Source organism: Scomber japonicus, chromosome 6 (assembly GCF_027409825.1).
Source record: "Scomber japonicus isolate fScoJap1 chromosome 6, fScoJap1.pri, whole genome shotgun sequence".
In the NCBI taxonomy this organism is placed as follows: domain Eukaryota; kingdom Metazoa; phylum Chordata; class Actinopteri; order Scombriformes; family Scombridae; genus Scomber; species Scomber japonicus.
Window position 1 is genome coordinate 39356529 of NC_070583.1, and position 16624 is coordinate 39373152.

Below are 16624 nucleotides of genomic sequence, written 5' to 3' on the forward strand. Positions count from 1 at the left end.
AGTCTAGAAATCTGAACATGTAAGTGTGTCTGTGTAGTTTTTCCTCCTCCATCAGTTTTATTCAGCTCATCAGTGGAGGACAAACAGCCTCTGATCTGATGCAGATGTGTGCAGCATATTTACAGCAGAGTTTGAAATATAAACCTCTCCCATGTTGCCTCCATTTCCTCTCCATCATGTTAAATCTGTTAAAATCCTCTTACTGCTCTGCAGACGCTCAGCCAGCTCCTCCTGCTTCATTCTCCTCAGGAAGTGCAGTGTGATCTTCAGAAATGCGTCTCTGCTGCTCCTCCTCTGCTCTTCCTCCTCACCGTCCAACACCTCCTCATCCTCACTCTGACTCTCTAAGCATTCTGGGTCATCTGGACTCAGACTCCTCTGGACTCTCTTCAGCTCGTTCTTCACAAAAGTGACGATGTTCTCCTCCAGCAGCTGGAACAGAAAGATAAAGTGAACATTTCATTTAAACTGGTAGAACACAACATGTGATTCATGTGTCAGTCTGAAGGCCTGCTGGTCTAAACAGAGCAGCATGGACACCGTTAGGACCTGAATGCTACTTTACTATTTCATCTGTGGTTGATGGAGTTAATAGTAAAAGGTGTGTTTGTACATGTACACACCATAAATATGGAGTCCAGCTGTGTTTGATGCTGCTGTGCAGACTGATCACTGGGAACCTCTGAGCTCTGCTGCTGAACTCTGTGGAGAAAACATCACGTTTAAGGACATTTAATGACTCAAATCTGCACTCAGCTTATTAAAGATGTTCTGTCATGATGACTAAATGAACTCCTGTAAATGCTGCTCTGATTACTGGATGTTAAATTCTTTCCTTCCATCAGCAGGTTGTCCATCTTTAAACACAATACCACGACCCATAGAGAAGTCACTCTTCATGGACACACAGCTGGGTTCAGGAGAGTCAGCTCTCTGCTGCTGCATCCTGATATGAATAAAAAAGTGAAAACAGCATTTAGTTAACACCAAAGAACTGCTGTCCAGCTTCACTGAGTCTCTGCTGTCTAGTATCTTTTTTTTTAACTCCTTTTTCTACTTCACGTTGTTTGTTTCATTGACTCTATCTTAAAGATATGACTTTTACTTTTCAATGACAGGCGGTATTCAAGAGATCAGCTGCACTGAGAAGGAATGCTGGCGATGTTTACTCTATACCTGAGGAGCTTAGTCGTGCTACCATGGCTGCAGAGCTGGGGCTAAGGTGAGCGCTAGGTGCCTCGAGAAGCGGTGGAGGTACAAGCCCTCTGTTCCTTCGGTGGTCATGGAGAATGTGAACTCACTGACTACAAGACTGATGAGCTGGCTGCCCTGATGAGGACCCTGAAGATCTACAGGGAGTGTAGCATGTTGTGCTTTATTGAAATGCTACCGTAAGAGCAGACAGAGACACCAAACTGAGTGGAAAGTGCAGGGGTGGAGGACTCGCACTCTTGATCAACAACAGGTGGTGTAGTCCGGGGCATGTCACAGTTAAGTAGACTATATACAGCAGGGACATGAGTTACTGGCGGTGGGTCTCTGAACGTGTTACACTACGAGTGCTGGCAGTAACTGTTTCTGACGTCATTCACTCTACAGTTGACTTTCACCAAACTGTCCCACAAGAAAAAACAGGACAACAGACCTTATGTATGCAAACGTGAGAAATGCATACAGTGCCACCCCTCTGCCTCTAGCCAAAGTACAAACCACGAGTGCAAAAGCAACCCAAAACCACACACCTTCAGAAAGTGGACTCAGCAGAGCAGATACTTCCCTGATGGAGACGCAAAAAAAACGATTCAAGTCGAGTCATATGATGGGGTGCAGGAGGAGCAGCGTCACAAACCAGCTGACCCATTACAACAGGTTCTATTGCCCTATTACTGCTACTGCTTTGCCCCAGGAAGAAGCTGGCCCAAACAGAGTATGCTCAATGATTAAGGGGCCTACATGGGCCATTTAGCAGCCATGGATTACAGACTACCTCACAGGAAGAGCTTAGTTTGTCAGCACTGTGGTGTGCTTGGGGCCAGCGTCCTCTCCTATGCTGTGGTGTGCTGGGGAGGCAGCACTAGGAAGAGGGACGCTGGGAGACTGTTCAGGCTGGTGAGGAAGGCTGGCTCTGTCCCCCTTGAGTCCCTGACAACAGTGCTGCTGTGAATAACGGACTGCCCCCCCCCCCCGCATAGCACTTTAACCAGACACAGGAGGATGTTCAGCGGCAGACTTCTGTCACTGTCATGCTCTATCTATCTATCTATCTATCTAGCTCAGCTTATTAAAGATGTTCTGTCATGATGACTAAATGAACTCCTGTAAATGCTGCTCTGATTACTGGATGTTAAATTCTTACCTTCCATCAGCAGGTTGTCCATCTTTAAACTTAATAGGACGATCCATAGAGTAATCACTCTTCATGGACACACAGCTGGGTTCAGGAGAGTCTGCTCTCTGCTGCTGCATCCTGATACAAACAAACAACAAATCAAAGAGTTTAAAAAGATGAATTTGAGCAGACTGTCAGCAGCTGAAGTTTTAGAAGCAGAATGAAAATCAGTAAGAAGACAGTGGATGAGAAACGTTCTCCTGTTCATCAAAATGTCATCTGATGAAAGATGCTGTCTCATCTTAGTTGATTAGTTGACTAATCAGTGGTTGAGCTCTTTGTTAACTCACAAAGTTAGTAGTTCATTCTGAGTTATTGTGACTTATTATTCAGTAGTTGAGTGTCAGATGTGACAGTGAGTGTGAATAATGATGGTGGAGTGATGTGAGTGGAGAACAGTGATGGACAGTTAGAGATCCTCATCTCACCTCTGAGCTTTGGTCTGGCTGTCATGTTCCCCACACAGAGAGCTTTTAGAGGGAGGGACTCCCTCCTCTCTGTCCTCACACTGATCCATAGCAGAGAAACACCTTCACACAAACACAACAACATGCTCATTCATTACAACCAGCTGCACATCACACAGGTCTGCACTGCTGTCTAACATCCTGTCATTATTCATTCCACCACCAGATGGAGCCACAGTAACAAACTATTTAAAGACTTTCACTCAGCTTTAATGTTTAATAACTTAGTTTCTGAATGTTCCACTGACTTTTCATTTGCCTGATTAAATAACTGAATATAATGAATGAAAAGATGTTTTCAACAGTATTTCTGTCACCTTCTTTTAACACATTTCATAGTATATTATTATATGGCTTTTATTACCTGTTCATCACTAACCATCCCACCTGTGAAACAATCTCTTTCTGTTGTAACTGTGGATTAGTTATTATAATAACTGTCATAATGTTTGTCAGGTTCAAGATGACTGAATGAGGTTACCTTTTGATACGACCAATTAAATGAGTCATCCTAACCCAAACCCAGACAGGTTCATACAGGTACAGTTGTTGGGCGGGGTGCTGAACCATAAAAGATGAGTCTAATCTTCATATTACATGTTCATACTCATATAACTCATTTCATCATTATATATATTTACAGAGGTGGACAGAGTACACAACTTCACTACTTGAGTAAAAGTACAGATACTCATTGTCAAATATTACTCCAAGTAAAAAACAAGTAAAAGTAGCTAAGTCAAAATATTACTTAAGTAAAAGTACTAAAGTATTTGCTTAAAAAATTACTTAAGTAAAAGTTTTTTTTAAATATCTCAGCAAATACAGGAAAGTAGCTTTATTGTCATTATACATTATACACTGATGTGATTCTGCTTCAGACATGTTTATAGCTCAATAAACACATAAAGTCAAGAAGCCTCAGAACACAGTTACATTTCAACACACCTAACCCCTACCTTGGACTCTTTGATGTGAATTGTATAAAAAACATTGTAGGCCGTGATATAATTAGTTTGCGGTAAACACAACAAGCATTTAAACGGAAACGAATCCGTTTTTGTGACAAAAATCTCAATCATGGGTTTGAGATAAGGCCACGGGTGCCTAGTGGGAGTTTCTCCATGTCGTATGGCATGACATACTACAGGTACGGCAATATGAGACAAACCATACGCAAATTAGCAGAAACAGTTTATTTATCAGCTGACGTGAGCTCAACAGTAGAGAGTAACGAAAGCATCAATAGAAATGTAGTGGAGTAAAAAGTACAATATTTGTCCTTCAAATGTAGTGGAGTAAAAGTATCTCCCAAAAATAATACTCAAAAACTGTACTTAATTACAGTACTCAAGTAAATTTACTTCGTTACTGTCCACCACTGTATATTTATCACTATAACTACCATCTCTACTGTTATCAGATCATTTTAACAGCTGCTGACACAAACATGATGAAAACTGTCGGCTACGTTTCCTTTAGATGCTGAAAATCATCTGAATGAAGCTGATGAGTGAAGGTGAAATATATCAGCAGCTTCAACCAGCCAGCGATAGAGCCATCAACATTTAAACAAGTAGAAGAAGAAGAAACATGTAACTCACAGCAGGAGGTTTTTAAGGTCTGTTGATCGTCATGTTAGACTTTAATCTCGCCATGTGTTCCTAATACTCCGTTATACATTTCTGCAACCAGCACTGAGTTTGTTCCTGTGTGTTTAACTACATCCGGTCTCTGAAAGTTATATTACATTTAATAATCTGATGTCATTATTATTTAAAGATGAACTATTAGGATGGAAATATATATTCCTCGCGCTGCTTCTCTTCCGTGTTTGCAGACAGGTGAAAGAGAGAGAGAGAGAGCACTCACCTGTGTTTTAGTCCCGCCCACCATGGACTCAGAGAGAGACTATAAACCACTGATTCTAATTATTATATATTATTAAAACTCATTATCAAACGTCTTAACGAGCTTCAGCTGCTTCATTACTAGTTCATCATTAGAAACAGGTGTGCTACAGTCCTTTCCTTTTTATGATTATTATATTATATATTTTAGTATATCATATCATATATTATATTATAGTACTAACTAACTACTACTACACTAACAGCTATAAGATGCTGCTCCAAGAAAACTTTATTTAGCTATGTGAATATCAGAGTCGACAGTTTTTACACATGAATTCAGCTCAGAGATCCTTTAATGACTTCGTCCACCATCAACATTTAAACACAGCTCCAGTAGCAGTTTGTCCCACAGCACCTGAACGTCTCTCCTCCGTGTTTGCAGACAGGAAGAGAGAGAGATGAGACGCTCCTCTGCTTCTGAAGACGGAAACTCAAGTTAAACAAGATCAATACAACAAGTAACAGCCAAACATATTTACTAATAAATCACACAACTATACATACTATCATTTTAAAAATACACGAAACAACTGACCTTATTATCACAGTAAAAGTACTGCAGTATTATAGTGATGTAGTATGCAGTATTACAGTAAAAGTACTGCAGTATTATGAGTGATGTAGTATGCAGTATTACAGTAAAAGTACTGCAGTATTATAATGATGTAGTATGTAGTATTACAGTAAAAGTACTGCAGTATTATAGTGATGTAGTATGCAGTATTACAGTAAAAGTACTGCAGTATTATGAGTGATGTAGTATGTAGTATTACAGTAAAAGTACTGCAGTATTATAGTGATGTAGTATACAGTATTACAGTAAAAGTACTGCAGTATTATAGTGATGTAGTATGCAGTATTACAGTAAAAGTACTGCAGTATTATAGTGATGTAGTATGCAGTATTACAGTAAAAGTACTGCAGTATTATGAGTGGTGTAGTATGCAGTATTACAGTAAAAGTACTGCAGTATTATGAGTGGTGTAGTAATGATAATAATTAAAGCTGCAAGCAGCGGTGAACAGGCCCCCGTCCATGCATGTCGATTTACAGATACAATAGGGCTTCACGCTGGTCAGCACTCGGCCCTAATAATGCATTTTATTTCAAGGCACCTTACAAGGTTCATATAACACAACACAACAGCACATCAACAATATAAATCAGACATTTAGTGCAAAGATAAAGAATAAATATGAATGTGACTACAAAGAGCATTAGTACAATAAATAAACAAGTGATTGCATAGTTAGTGAGAGACAGAGTATGCTGCTCTGAATTTGAGCGTTTTCAGGCGGGATTTAAAGGTGGAGACAGAGTCTGTTGTGCGAACGTCTGGTGGGAGAGAGTTCCTGAGGCGGGGGGGTTGGGTTGGGTTTAGGGTGGGGGGGGGCAGATCGGCTGAATGGTGGGGTCAAGAGCGTTTAGGAAGGTGTGTAGATGTGAATAAGTTCAGAGAGATATGATGGAGCCCGGTTGGGGGGTGATGGTGCCAGGTTGTGAAGGGTTGGGGGGGGGGTTAGGGTTAGGGTTGGGTGGGGGGTGCGGTGATGGTGCCAGGTTGTGAAGGATCTTGAACGTGAGGAGTAGAATCTTAAAGTCAATGCAGGATTTGATAGGAAGCCAATGAAGCTGCTGCAGGAGTGATGTGTTCAATAGAGGGAGCTCCTGAGATGGGGGGGGGGGGGTAGGGTTGGGGGGCTGCTGCAGGGCAGGAGTGATGAGTTCAATAAAGGGAGTTCCTGAGGCAGGGGAGGGGGGGGTTAGGTTTGGGGGGGGGGGGTTCTGGTGATGATACGAGCGGCTGCGTTCTGGACCAGTTGGAGTTTGTGGAGAGATTTCAGAGGAAGACCAAAGAGGAGAGAGTTACAGTAGTCCAGACGGGAGGGTTAGGGTTAGGATGGGGTTAACTCAATATTTTGAATGTTTTGAAATGTGATGAGAGCGGTGCATATTAGTCTTCGATAATCTTAGATTGACTTGCAGGATATTAACTTGTGGTCTGAGACCCTAACCCAGATCTGAGGCACAGCAGTTATGAGGGATTACACCAGAGCAGCAGATTAGGTCAAGAATGTGTCCCTTGGAGTGTGTTGGAAAGTCAATATATTGCTGTATTCCAAAGCTGTCAAGACATGAAGTCCCCCTTGTAAAAGCATTGTTGATGCTATGCTAAGTGAATATTAAAATCATCCAGCAATAGTAGATTTGGGGACACAGAACATAAGGTTGTCAAGAAGGCAGAGACTTCCTGCAGGAAGGCATTGTTCGGCTTGGGTGGACGATAAACAGTGGCGAGGATGGTAGGAGTTGGACCCTTGATTTGGAGAGCAATGGACTCTAATGACAAACCCAGGAGGAATAGTTTGATTAAGGTGTGAGAAGTCTTCAGGCTGCTGCCATGTCTCAGTCAAGCAAAAGAGAGAGATCATAGAGCAGAGGTCCCTTGTTAGTCAGCGAACAGATGTTAAATAACCCAAAAGTGAGGTTTGGGGTTAGCTGACCTGGCTGGATTAACTAGGACACTGTGATCAGCAGCCTGTGCATTGATTTGTGATGTGGAATAACAACAGGAATTGGCAGCCTGTTAATCACAGCAGTGGAGGTAGGTTTATGACAGCTAGTAGGAGATAGTGGACCATGGTAAGGGCAATGAACCAGGGAAAGTGTCAATACCTGGGTTGATCGCCAGGGGGAGCTTGTGAGAGAAACAGTACTGTTTACTACCGGAGTAGGCGGAGAAGAGGAAGGCTCCAGGAGGGGGGCGTGGCTAGTGAATAGTCAATCACGGGGGGCAGCGGTCAGGACAGCATGCTGGATGTTAGCTGCTAATACTCTGCTACCCAGACTGTTGGGGTGGAGTCCGTCGGCCCGGATTAGGGAAGTACGGTTCCAGAATAGGTTGAAGTTATCAATGAAACCAATATTGTGGATTCTGCAGGCGGACTGGAGCCAGGTGTTAAGACTGAGGATTCTGGAGAAGCGCCCAGCTCCGCGGCCATCAGTTGGCAGAGGTCCGCTGAGCCAGACATCCTTTACACAGCTGTTTAAGAAGCTAAAAAGGGCATTAAAGGCCTTTTTAGTCAGCTCCGACTGCTGGCGAGACGTGTCATTGGTTCCTACATGAACTAGGACCCGGTTGATGGATGATGGAAGAGAGCACAGCAGGTCGGGGGGCTTATCCAGGATAACCGGCACCGTGGCTCCAGGAAAGCAGTGTGTGGCTGCGTTGAAGAAGCGGGTGTGGTAGGAGCGAAGAGGGGACGAGGAGGTATGGCTGTGGGCTTTCAATGCTCTGTGCCGGAGCAGGGGAGTGCTGTGGCCGGGCAGCAGCTACATACCTAGGAGAGGTATCGATAGCTGGTTCGGGGTGAGGAAGAGCACCGGAGCAGCGCATCACAGCCTCCCTCCGGATGTGGCGCAGAGAGGAGGAGGTCTTGGACCAGGATGAGGGTCGCTGATTCAGGCCTGGGCGACGAAGACCCTTGGACGGTGCTGCGGAGTCAGCAGGCGTCATCACCGGGGCAAGGAGGAGCAGCAGGAGGATCATCTGGGTGAACCAGGTTGTCAGCGGACAGGGCTGTATAGCGGTTTGAGAGGTTCAGGCAAGGCGGAGAAGCAGACCCACCTGAGTCTCTCTTGCGACCACGGACCACAACCTCGGTCCAAGGTGGCTGCTTGGGTGTTGAGCAGGAGAAGCGTTGTGGACTGGTGGCGGGGTCCCAATCAACCGTGTCCTGGAGGATTGTACTGAGCGAGGCGATCTCTTTGGATTGTACAGATGACTGACTGGTGGCTATTTTAAAAGCTCAAAAACACTGTGGGCTTCCACAGCTGGATAGATGTTATTAGATTGAAACATGAATAGAGCTGCATGCTGCTCATTGGATCCTGACAGTAACAACAGCAGAGTCAACTGAGACTAATCAATGAATCATGTAGAAGGAAAAATAACTGAGTGTTTGAGTCTGAGACAGATCTGCTTCACAGTGCAGAGTGTGTGTGATGTTTGATTTCAGCAGCTGATCTTCAGTCAGCAGAGTTTCTGTCCACAGGAGAGACTCTCCCTCCTACAGAGGAACCAGAGAGACTCTCCCTCCTACAGAGGAACCAGAGAGACTCTCCCTCCTACAGAGGACACAGAGAGACTCTCCCTCCTACAGAGGAACCAGAGAGACTCTCCCTCCTACAGAGGAACCAGAGAGACTCTCCCTCCTACAGAGGAACCAGAGAGACTCTCCCTCCTACAGAGGACACAGAGAGACTCTCCCTCCTACAGAGGAACCAGAGAGACTCTCCCTCCTACAGAGGAACCAGAGCGACTGAAGAACCATTCCAGACCATAAATCCAGCATACAGAGGTTGAGTGAATGTGGTGTTGAAGGTGTGGAGGTGGATTAGTGTGTCAGAGGAGACTCTGTAGAAGGACAGAGTGCCAGCAGGACAGTCCACATACACTGCTACTCTGTGAAAGACAGAGGAGGAGGAGGAGGAGGAGGAGATGGAAGTTTTTGTCTTATTGTGCCAGACAGAGTAACAGACAGAGAAAGGACCACAATCATCAGAGCAGCTCAGACTCCAGGACTGATCATTCCTTCCAAACCAACTGTCAGCTCTGCCTCCTTTCCTGCTGATTCTTCTGTAACTCACTGATATATGAACTATTCCTCTCCACTCGACCTCCCAGTAACAGCGACCAGTCAGATCATTTCTACACAGCAGCTGAGGCCAGAAGTCAAATCTGTCTGGATGATCAGGATATGGCTGATCCTCCTTCACATATGTCACCTTCCTGTTGTTATCAGACAGTTTGAGTTTTCTGTTCATTGTGTTTGGATCCAGTTCCAGTTCACAGGCATCTGATGGAGAGAACGAGACACAATACAGCTGCAGTTTATCATCTGTTGATTTATTAACTACTTTACTGAAACCATTCAAACTTAAACCATCTCCATGACAACTGAGTCACTCCATCACTGAGGAAGACCATGAGATGTGACTGAAAGCTTTGGACATACAGAGTAAGTGAACCTTTAACAGTTCAGTTAGAACATGAACAGTCAACATGACAGTGATATTCAGTAATATTCATGTTTGTTCATCAGGTTTGGTGTAAAGTGAAGGTCTTTGCACATCAAGTCTGTTATTTTCATCTCAAACTGTCGTCTGTTACAAACACATTTTAGTCCAAATGCTCCAAACAGCTGAAGTCAGTATGAATGAATGAACTTTATCTGCAGGAGAGACATGAGGGACATTTTGGAGCAGGTAGCGCCACCATGTGGACATTTATAAAACATTTCTCTTTTAACTCCTGAACTGTGACCAACAGAAGGACATTTCTGTTTCATGGATTCATTGGTTCAAGATAAATGTCAGTTTAGGCCACGCCCATTTCTGACTAAACACTTTTTCCATCATTTTGATCTTTTTTCACTTCTTTTACATATTTCATCCAGTTTTTCTCAAAGTTCTCATGAATCAAACTGAAAACACACTCACACTTCCTCAGACCAGGTTTCAGTCTCTGCGGTCCACCATGGTCCATCCTGGAGGAAGAGACAAAGACACAATCAGCTTCATACACCTTCACTCATATCCACCATTAAACATGAACCAGAGTCCCTCAGTTAGTCAGAGTGTCTGTCCATACCTGAGAGTGTCCACCTGTCTGTCCGTACCTGAGAGTGTCCACCTGTCTGTCCATACCTGAGTGTCCACCTGTCTGTCCATACCTGAGAGTGTCCACCTGTCTGTCCATACCTGAGAGTGTCCACCTGTCTGTCCATACCTGAGTGTCCACCTGTCTGTCCATACCTGAGAGTGTCCATCTGTCCATACCTGAGAGTGTCTATCTGTCTGTCCATACCTGAGAGTGTCCACCTGTCTGTCCATACCTGAGAGTGTCCACCTGTCTGTCCATACCTGAGAGTGTCCATCTGTCCATACCTGAGAGTGTCTACCTGTCTGTCCGTACCTGAGAGTGTCTATCTGTCTGTCCATACCTGAGAGTGTCCAGTCTCCAGTGTGGATCCTCCAGTCCAGCAGACAGGATCTTCTCTCCTGAGTCTCCTGGATGATTGTAGCTCAGGTCCAGCTCTCTCAGATGGGAGGGGTTGGACCTCAGAGCTGAGGCCAGAGAAGCACAGCCTTCCTCTGTGATCAGACATCCTGACAGACTGAACACACACAACACTTCATCTAATGAGCTTAAAAACATTCTCAACTCAATAAACAGGATTTTGTCCTTCAGGCCTTTATGTTCACACTCAGCGCCCCCTGCTGTATGTTGGTGTCATGCAGATACATTTTAGGTTACTAGTAGGAGTGAAAGCACATGTTCCTGCTGGAGGCTGCATTCTGATTTATGTTGGCAGAAGAAATATTGTTCCACATCTAAAGAAGATTTCAGAGAAATGTACTGATGTTTTAACTTAGTTATTATTTTTCATTCCAACAATGTTCACTGTGTGATCACAATCATTTAATTAGGCAACTTAGTGTCTTCCATCATATTTATTATTTAATTTAATTCAGTGTTTAAACATTTAAACATTTAATTTGTATTTTATACAAAAAAAGTTAAATGTAAAGAAAATCAGAAACATTTCCTGAGCAGCAGATCTGCTTTTTATGTTCACCTGCACAGGGATGGGCAGTATTTCTAATACTGTCAGACTCTGTATTTTATGATGTGTTGTACACTTCCTGTTTTATTTTGAAAGTCTAGTCTTCCCCTGTGCTGTCAGTTTTACTTCCCCTCTTTGTTCTTTTTCCCGCCTTAGTTGATTACCTATTTGTTTCACCTGTGTCTTGCCTCCCTGTGTATATAACCCCACCCCCCCCCACCATGTCTTCCGGGCCAGATTATCTTTGTTACCCTGTGTACTTGCTTTCCCGAGTTGTTCATGTCTGTTTCCTTGTGTAAGACCGGTTTGTTTTTTCGACCTCAGATTTTCTGCCTGCTCCTGGCCTGTTTTGTTTGCCTGATTCCTGCGAGCCTTTTCGTGTATGACCACCTGCCTCCTCTTGGATTAAAGAACTTGCCTTACTGGACTTTGTACCTCTGCCTCGCTTCCCCTTCTTGCAACTGGGTCCACACTCACCAGCCGTTACAAATACATGTATTTAAAATACAAAATACTATTTTGTAATTTATATTTTATTGAGATTATGAAAATGCCTTCATATTTTGTATCAAAATACTTCAGTGTTGTGTATTTTTGACATCTGTCTCTCTGTCTGTCTGAGGCTCCCTCGCATGGTCAAGCCCTGTGTTACCGCTCTCAGCCGTCAAACTCTGTTTGAGAAGTTAGTTGTGCTAAAAGGCATAAACTGAGGAGACACCACTAACTAAGGTGGCTAAGGTTACACACACAAGGACTTCAGTTCACAAGCTTTGATAGCAACACTTGAGTTTGCTTTTTTCTTTCATTTTTCTGTTTTACAGTTTTTTTTTTCGAGACTTTAAATTCGTCTGTTCTCTGACCAATGAAATATTTCAGTGCGATGGTGACTTGACCTCAAACTAGGACATTTCCAACCTCTTGCACATTTCCAATAAGAAATTATTGATAATGTCATAATTATAAGCTTCTAATTGGCTTAACTGGTTGGATGGTATTAATGTGACAACCAGATTTTTTTTAGATAGAGGTTTCACGTGTATACAACATTATTCAACTGTGATGAAACTCAGCATCAGTTTGGTAGTGATGGTGTTAAATTACTGAAACGGTTAAAATGCTACCTAGTTTATATTTCTAAATAAATCATCCATTTGGATTGTTTGTCTTTGAGTTATTGTCACTGATTCATAGTAATCTATTACACCAAGAGAGTAAATAAGTATACGTTAGGAACATTTCTCAGGACAGAGGTTTATTTTGAAGGGTCAGCATATCTAATCTATTGACTGATTATAGGAGGAGTCTCCTGTTTTCAGATGTTTTTCCAGGTAGTGTACAAGTGAAGGGATAGATGAAAAATGCTTTTAGAAAAAGGTTGTTTAAAAAAAATTCAAAAATACGGTATTTTATTTTGATACATTTTGATGCATGTAGAAAACATGACAGTAATTCAGTGTTGTATATTTTCTGTTATTAATTCAATTATATTAGACTTTCATGACTTAATGCACATCAAGTCTTTATTGAAGATTAAATGACAGAAATGGGGCTTTTTGCCTTTAATGTACAGGTTAGTACAGAGAGACAGGAAACTGGAGGCAGAGAGGGGGAATGACATGCAGGATAGGACCGCTCGGTGTGGGATTTGATGTTACTTCACTTCAGCTCAGACAGTACACTAAATCTTTTTGGTATCATAAACTCTTCATGTAAACTAGAAACTGAAGAGAACCCAAAAACATGACTTTATATACACAGTAATAAAACTAACCTGAGAGTTTCCAGTCCACAGTGTGGACTCTCCAGTCCAGCAGAAAGCTGCTTCACTCCTGAATCCTGCAGGTTGTTGTTACTCAGGTCCAGATCTCTCAGACTAGAGGACTGGGAGCTGAGAACTGAGGACAGAGCTGCACAGCTTCTCTCTGAGAGGTTACAGCCACTCAGTCTGGAAATATGAAGAACAATTTTTTTTAAATTTATTTAAAAAAGACAGCAGAGGATCTAAATAATAATAAATGAAGCCAACTATCTGAGTACTTACAGAGCTTTGTTGGAGGCTTTGACCATTGGCAGCAGCCTCAGAAGAACCGCCTCTGAAGCAGAGTATTTCTTCAGGTCAAACACGTCCAGATCTTTTTCTGATGGCAGTAGGAGAGTTTCAAGTATACAGTGTGGACTCTCCAGTGCAGCACACAGCTGCTTCACTCCTGAATCCGGCAGGTTGTTGTTACTCAGGTCCAGATCTCTCAGACTAGAGGACTGGGAGCTGAGAACTGAGGACAGAGCTGCACAGCTTCTCTCTGAGAGGTGACAGTCATTCAACCTGGAGAAGAATCAGCAGAACAAAAGAATTGCAAACATTACTTTTCTTCATTGAGCAAAGATGAAACTACATTAATCTGGATAGTTCTGTGTGCACCTACAGAGCTTTGTTGGAGGCTTTGACCACTGGCAGCAGCCTCAGAAGAGCCTCCTCTGAAGCAGAGAATTTCTTCAGGTCAAACACGTCCAGATCTTTTTCTGATGACAGTAAGATGAAGACCAGAGCGGACCACTGAGCAGGAGACAGTTTATATCTGGAGAGACTTCCTGATCTCAGGTACTGTTGGATCTCCTCCACTAGAGAACGATCATTCAGTTCATTCAGACAGTGGAGCAGATTGATGCTTCTCTCTGCAGACACATTCTCACTGATCTTCTTCTTGATGTACTTGACTGTTTCCTGATTGGTCTCTGACCTACTTCCTGTCTGTGTCAGCAGACCTCGTAGGAGAGTCTGATTGGTCTGCAGTGAAAGACCCAGGAGGAAGCGGAGGAACAAGTCCAGGTGTCCATTTGGACTCTTTAAGGCCTCGTCCACAGCACTCTTGTAGAAACGTGTTGGTTCAGGTTTGTCTTTAAAGATTGTAGACCACCTGGATGATGTTTGTTCTTCTGCCAGCAGATTGACTCCAGACTTGATGAATGTCAGATGGACATGAAGAGCAGCCAGAAACTCCTGAAGGCTCAGATGGACGAAGCAGAACACCTTGTCCTGGTACAGCCCTCTCTCCTCTTTAAAGATCTCTGTGAACACTCCTGAGCACACTGAGGCTGCTCTGATATCGATGCCACACTCTGTCAGGTCTGATTCATAGAAGATCAGGTTGCCTTTCTGCAGCTGCTCAAAAGCCAGTTTTCCCAGAGACTCAATCATCTTCCTGCTCTCTGGACTCCAGTGTGGATCTGTCTCAGCTCCTCCATCATACTTGATGTTCTTCAGTTTGGACTGAAGCACCAGGAGGTGGATGTACATCTCGGTCAGGGTCTTGGGCAGCTCTCCTCTCTCTCTGCTTTTCAACACATTCTCCAGAACTGTAGCAGTGATCCAGCAGAAGACTGGGATGTGGCACATGATGTGGAGGCTTCGCGATGTCTTGATGTGGGAGATGATGGTGCTGGCCTGCTCCTCATCTCTGAATCTCTTCCTGAAGTACTCCTCCTTCTGTGGGTCAGTGAACCCTCTGACCTCTGTCACCATGCTGACACACTCAGGAGGGATCTGACTGGCTGCTGCAGGTCGTGTGGTTATCCAGAGGCGAGCAGAGGGAAGCAGTTTCCCCCTGATGAGGTTTGTCAGCAGCACATCCACTGAGGTGGACTCTGTAACATCCGTCAGGATCTCAGTGTTGTGGAAGTCCAGAGGAAGTCGACACTCATCCAGACCGTCAAAGATGAACACAACCTGGAACTCTTCAAACCTGCAGATTCCTGCTTCTTTGGTTTCAGTAAAGAAGTGATGAACAAGTTCCACCAAGCTGTACTTTTTCTCTTTCACCACATTCAGCTGTCTGAAAGTGAATGGAAATGTGAAGTGTATGTCCTGGTTGGCTTTGTCTTCAGCCCAGTCCAGAGTGAACTTCTGTGTTAAGACTGTTTTCCCAATGCCAGCCACTCCCTTTGTCATCACTGTTCTGATTGGTTCATCTCTTCCAGGTGAGGCTTTAAAGATGTCTTCTTGTCTGATTGTTGTTTCTGGTCTGTCTGGTTTCCTGGATGCTGTTTCAATCTGTCTGACCTCATGTTCATCATTGACCTCTGCAATCCCTCCCTCTGTGATGTAGAGCGGTGTGTAGATCTGATTCAGAAGGGTTGGGTTTCCTGCTTTAGCGATCCCCTCAAACAGACACTGGAACTTCTTCTCCAGGTTAGACTTGAGTTTACGTCGACACTTTGCAGCACAAGCTCCTGAATGAACAAACAACAAATGAAATCAGTGAGTGGATCCTACAGAAAGTCTAGAAATCTGAACATGTAAGTGTGTCTGTGTAGTTTTTCCTCCTCCATCAGTTTTATTCAGCTCATCAGTGGAGGACAAACAGCCTCTGATCTGATGCAGATGTGTGCAGCATATTTACAGCAGAGTTTGAAATATAAACCTCTCCCATGTTGCCTCCATTTCCTCTCCATCATGTTAAATCTGTTAAAATCCTCTTACTGCTCTGCAGACGCTCAGCCAGCTCCTCCTGCTTCATTCTCCTCAGGAAGTGCAGTGTGATCTTCAGAAATGCGTCTCTGCTGCTCCTCCTCTGCTCTTCCTCCTCACCGTCCAACACCTCCTCATCCTCACTCTGACTCTCTAAGCATTCTGGGTCATCTGGACTTAGACCCCTCTGGACTCTCTTCAGCTCGTTCTTCACAAAAGTGACGATGTTCTCCTCCAGCAGCTGGAACAGAAAGATAAAGTGAACATTTCATTTAAACTGGTAGAACACAACATGTGATTCATGTGTCAGTCTGAAGGCCTGCTGGTCTAAACAGAGCAGCATGGACACTGTTAGGACCTGAATGCTACTTTACTATTTCATCTGTGGTTAATGGAGTTAATAGTAAAAGGTGTGTTTGTACATGTACACACCATAAATATGGAGTCCAGCTGTGTTTGATGCTGCTGTGCAGACTGATCACTGGGAACCTCTGAGCTCTGCTGCTGAACTCTGTGGAGAAAACATCATGTTTAAGGACATTTAATGACTCAAATCTGCACACAAGCCTATTAAAGATGTTCTGTCATGATGACTAAATGAACTCCTGTAAATGCTGCTCTGATTACTGGATGTTAAATTCTTACCTTCCATCAGCAGGTAGTTCATCTTTAAACATAATAGGATGACCCATAGACCGGTCACTCTTCATGGACACACAGCTGGTTTCAGGAGAGTCTGCTCTCTGCTGCTGCATCCTGAT

At 43.6% G+C, this 16624-nt stretch overlaps 1 long non-coding RNA gene across 1 annotated transcript; it reads right to left on the reverse strand.

The window, feature by feature from the left end:
- Positions 1-658: 658 nt before the first annotated feature.
- On the reverse strand, positions 659-16093 carry LOC128360306 (uncharacterized). Its single transcript, XR_008321489.1, has 3 exons — positions 16047-16093; positions 2357-2415; positions 659-702 (listed from the first exon to the last, which is right to left on the reverse strand). It is a non-coding gene; the product is annotated as an uncharacterized LOC128360306 (long non-coding RNA).
- Positions 16094-16624: the final 531 nt, after the last annotated feature.